Source organism: Octopus sinensis, linkage group LG18, assembly GCF_006345805.1.
Source record: "Octopus sinensis linkage group LG18, ASM634580v1, whole genome shotgun sequence".
Lineage (NCBI taxonomy): Eukaryota > Metazoa > Mollusca > Cephalopoda > Octopoda > Octopodidae > Octopus > Octopus sinensis.
In genome coordinates this window covers 29505715-29510714 of record NC_043014.1, presented here as the reverse complement: position 1 = coordinate 29510714, position 5000 = coordinate 29505715, and the positions used below count along the sequence as shown (strand labels likewise).

At 37.8% G+C, this 5000-nt stretch overlaps 1 long non-coding RNA gene across 1 annotated transcript in view; it reads right to left on the bottom strand.

Moving 5' to 3' along the window:
* Positions 1–3893: 3893 nt before the first annotated feature.
* LOC118767070 overlaps positions 3894–5000 on the bottom strand; it is a 17080-nt gene continuing 15973 nt past the window's right edge. The window contains exon 3 of the long non-coding RNA XR_005002962.1: positions 3894–3905. This is a non-coding gene — a long non-coding RNA (uncharacterized LOC118767070). The remainder of the gene's footprint in view (positions 3906–5000) is intronic.

Below are 5000 nucleotides of genomic sequence, written 5' to 3'. Positions count from 1 at the left end.
TAATGGCTGCCAGCAACCACATTTCCTTGATTTCCGGTGGCACCTTGCCAATTCTTATTCTTGTTACTCTCTTTCCAAGATAAGTTGGCTCCGACTTCAAGGCTTCAGTGGAATGCATTACTGCTTCCTCCACTGTCGAGAAGCGCACCTCCACCGTTCCAAATTTCCTGCCTCTACAGAAAAATTCGACTTTATCGCTCAACTTATTCAGGTATTCTTCAACTTCATCTCTCGCAATTTCTCTTTTCCTAATTAGTAATGACAGGGTTCTGTACACCACTGTCGTCAGTTCCTTGTTGGTGTCACCTCCGTTGGTGGCATCAGTTTTAACTTTGCACCCTCTCTCCTGAATAAATTTCGGCTGTTCTCCACTGCCTCCAAGTCCACAGCCACTTCCGTTACTTCCAACTGCCTTACAGCCTCCGCAAAACTTTCACGTTTCACTACTCCTGCGTAGCACCCTGTACGCGCTTGCTCTTTCTCCATTGTAGCTTTTTCCCCACTAGGAGAGAAAACCCACAAAACAAAAGCAAAACAATCTTACAATTCAAACAATTAATAGGCACCCCGCTAGGGAGGACCAGCAACAAAGGATAACTATCCGCAACACAAAATTTCAAGAATTTCGGGTTAAACCTGGTTTGTTTCTTTTATTTAGGCTCATGGCCTTTATAAAGAAGGGACACCACAAGGACATACAAAACAATACATTGGGATACATAAAAACGTATAACGAATGCATTATGAATATAAATGAAATGAGAATGAAATGGCTTTCCTACTCCCCAAAGCAGGTAGTTCCATTTTACTGCTTTTTAAATAAAGTGTGTGCTTATCAGTCTTGTATCTGGTTAGTTTTCCTTTTGTTTAAAATCCACACAATGTCACACCAAATGTTCCATCAAATCATCAAATATTACCACTGATGGCAATTCATCGTAACGAAATCGAATTCCTGTCATCACTATCCTGTCGCCAAATATTTCCTACAACCTTCTTGCTCTATCTTCCTCTAACAGCACCGCTTTCTCATCTCTGTCAGCCATTTAAACCTCACTACATATTTCAATTTTGAAATTTTCTTTTCTATCTCTACACTCTTTTTGTAACGAATCATAATTCTTTCATATTTCCTCTTCGTATTTCATAGTTCTTTCATATTTCCCCTCTCTGCTGTACCTCACCACTCTCTACCTCTGTTGCTGGTATTCCCGTCTCTGTTTGTCCTTCCTTCTCACTTTCATGTCTCTTCTTCTTCCGTCCTTCCTCCTCCTTACAAGTTGAAGGCAACGGTCTTCGTGTTCGTTCCTCACTTGGCTACTCATTCCTTCTTTTCTCGTTCTTGTTCTCTTCTGCCTTTTTTTCTTTTTAGGTGGAGATTCCACGATACTCTTCATTCTTTCTACCACTGTATATTTTACCACCATTTCCTCCTCCTCCGCATTTGCGTCCCCTTATCCCTGACGCTTCCTCCTGTTCGTGTTTCTGGGGACACTTTGCTTTCATGTGTCTCCTTCCTCCACATAAATAACATACCGGAGGTCTTTCTTCTACGACGATTCTTAATCTTGTCTCATCTGGTAGCACCAGCCCTTCTGCAATTTTGTGGAGGTCCAGCAGGCTGATATGGACCAACACATCCAGTCCATACCCCCACCAGCTCACCTCCGTCGTTCTTGATATCTTCTACACCTGAGAATCCTCCTCTGTGTTATAGAGGATGGCTGCCACCAGCCACGCCACATCAATTTCTGGGGACACTCTACATAATCTTACTCTGGCCGAACGTTTGCCAAAGTAAGTAGGTAGCAGTGACCACTCGGCTGATCTCAAAGGCACAAGGGTGTGTTTCCTCGCTTCATTCTCGGTTGGAAAGAGTTAGTCACGGTTCTAGGACATCATTCTTCATCCTACGAGATGACATCTGGTGTTTCACAGGGATCCGTTCTTGAACACCTACTGTTTGTTGCATATATTAATGACATAGATGTCAACTTGAGGAATGTACACACACACACACAAACATATATATATATATATATATATATATATAATAATAATAATTTTCGTCCTTCGTTCGAAGATGACCAACTGACATCATCTGATGGAACTGCCGCCATGAGACCGGAGGTGGCTGGTGAGGCAATCCGGGCAAGGAAGCCCCTCCCAGGTGGGCAGAAGTGGGTAGGGCAGTGCTACTGGTGCAGGCGGCTCTCTGACTTTACGCATCTGACGTTTCTGCTCTCCGCTGACCGAATCCGTCCCTCCTCGGCTGTCCCTGCTCCCACGGTGATTGCAAATAATATATGCGCATATATGCATACATACATATGAAATACGAAGACAAATGAGTTGAGTACGCAATCAAAGACTGAAACGAATGGAAAACAGGACAAGTAACATAAAGAAAGACCCTCTATCAGTTGTCAGATGTCTATCTACTTCTCATTTCAAGCATTGAATGACAATATGAGACTTCGAAGGCAGTTGCTCTCGCAAAAACAATAATAAAATTTGGGATTTGCGGAGGTTGAAAGCTGGTAACAAAAACAGGACAGTGGTGACATACTAGAAAACCGAACGAAAACAAATATAGAGGGCGTTACATAAGGCGAGGTTAAGTAGTGAACGGTGGAGAAATATTGTCTTTGACAAGAGAAAAGATAGAAGAGAAAGACAGATAGGATACGTGCAGTCTCTACGACAGCAGTGAAGAAAAGAAAGATGATCACGTGTGGAAAAGACGGATGGACGATGGTCACATGTGAGCAACAAGAGAGAAAGTAAAGGAAAAAGAGGGAGAGAGGTAGAGTGAGAGAGGGAAAGAGAGAGAGAGAAAACGGTGAGGGGAAGGAAAATGGAATTAGAGAAAGGACGATAGAGAAAACGATAGAGGGGAGAGAACGGTAAAGGGTAGAGACGAATCAAAAATATTAAGATAAATTTACTTTGAAATGGATGCATGGCGTTCAATCAAATGATAACTTAAATAATATATTTATGCATATATAGATATATATATATGTACATATATACATAAATATATATATATGCATATATATATGTAAACCGTAAACAACATGAAATACGAAAACAAATGAGTTGAGTACGCAAACAACGAATGAAACAATTGGAAAACAGGACAACTTACAAACTTGTCCTGTATTCCATTTGTTTCTATCGTTGTTTGCGTACTCAACTCATTTGTTTTCGTATTTCATGTTGTTTACAGTTTGTAACGTCCTTCACCCTTATATGCAGATATATATATGTACACACACACACATATGTATGTATATATGCATACATATACGTATATATACATATATATATGTGTATATATGCATATATATATGTATATATTCATTTATATATGCATATATGCATATATATATATGTATACATATATGTATATATATGTATATATGTATATATACATATATATGTATAGATATATATATACGTACATATGTATATACATCTATAAACGTATATATATACAAATATATTTTTATATATATAGCATATATATATATATACATATGTACATATATATATATATACATATACATATATATATATATATACATATATATACATATAGATCTCTAAATACACACATATATATATACACACATATATACGTACACACACATATATATATGCACATATACACATGCATTCTTATATACATAAATATAAATATATATATATATGTAAATATACATAAATATATATATACATATACATACATGCTTATATCTATATATACATATAAATCTATGTATATTTATATGCATGTATGAATTTATATATGCGTGTGTGTGTGTGTGTCTATATGCATGTATATATGTGAGAGAATAGTTTCAGTGTTAATAGTGAAAGTATTAAACTGAAAGTATTATCTCACATTACAATATAGATGTTATTGTTCCCCTTTTGACATGTAATAATGAAATAGTGTAAGAGATAAGAGATTGCTCCGGATTCGCATTAGGCAAGAAGTTGAAACTTTTTTTGAGCCCATGACACTGCATGGGCCCTAAATAAGGCATGTGTAAAGTTTAAATGGAATCAGTTTGGTAGTTCTCGAGTTTTAGTGATGCACACATACAGACACTCAGACAGACAGAAACACATTTTCAGTTGTATATATATATGCATATACACACGCACCCATTACACTCGTATATATCCTTTTTTTCTCAGTCATTGGGTAGCGGCCATGTTGGGGATCTACCCTGTAGGGTTCTTGTTGAAGAAATCCATGTCAGTAATTATTACTTTTAAATCTGCTACTTATTCTAGCTCTCGTGGGAGAAAAATTTCACGTGAGGGGCGCTAATTTTTTCCCACGAGAGTTCCGGACTCCATTTATGAACTCATTTGCATACAGCCAATCAGAGCTTAACTATCAAACTAGTGTCCACCTAGTCACGAAAATACTCTGGTTGACTTCAGTGGAAAATGTGTGTAATAGCAAAATCTAACTGTTCTAAACGGATTAATAGGAGTGACAAATGGGAAATTTGGTGTATAAAGTGAATGGAAAGCTGCTTACCGATGATGCCATAAGTGTTACCAATTTGCGTAATTTACTGGAAAATGTAAATGAGTGTAGTTTCCTAATTTTTTGACAGATTTTGTACATTCCTAATTTAAAATGTTGGTGTTGATCTGGAAACATTGTCATCAATATGGCGTTGTGTTGTATTGCGCCCTCCTAGTATATATCAATGGGTACATGCAGCATCACTAATCTCAGTCTGAGCATAGGTACTTAATGTTAGCTCCATATAGAGATGGTGCTCAATTGATCATTGAGGATGGTGAGGGGGAGGAGAATGTGGTGCTTATGTGAGACCTGCTATGCAGTCCTCACAGAGTGACATACATTATTCTATATCTGACTGGCTGTACTGTAGTAGTACACAGTATATGGGTTTTCAAGATGAGCTCTGATTGGCTATATGCAAATGGGTTCATTACAGGGGTCCGGA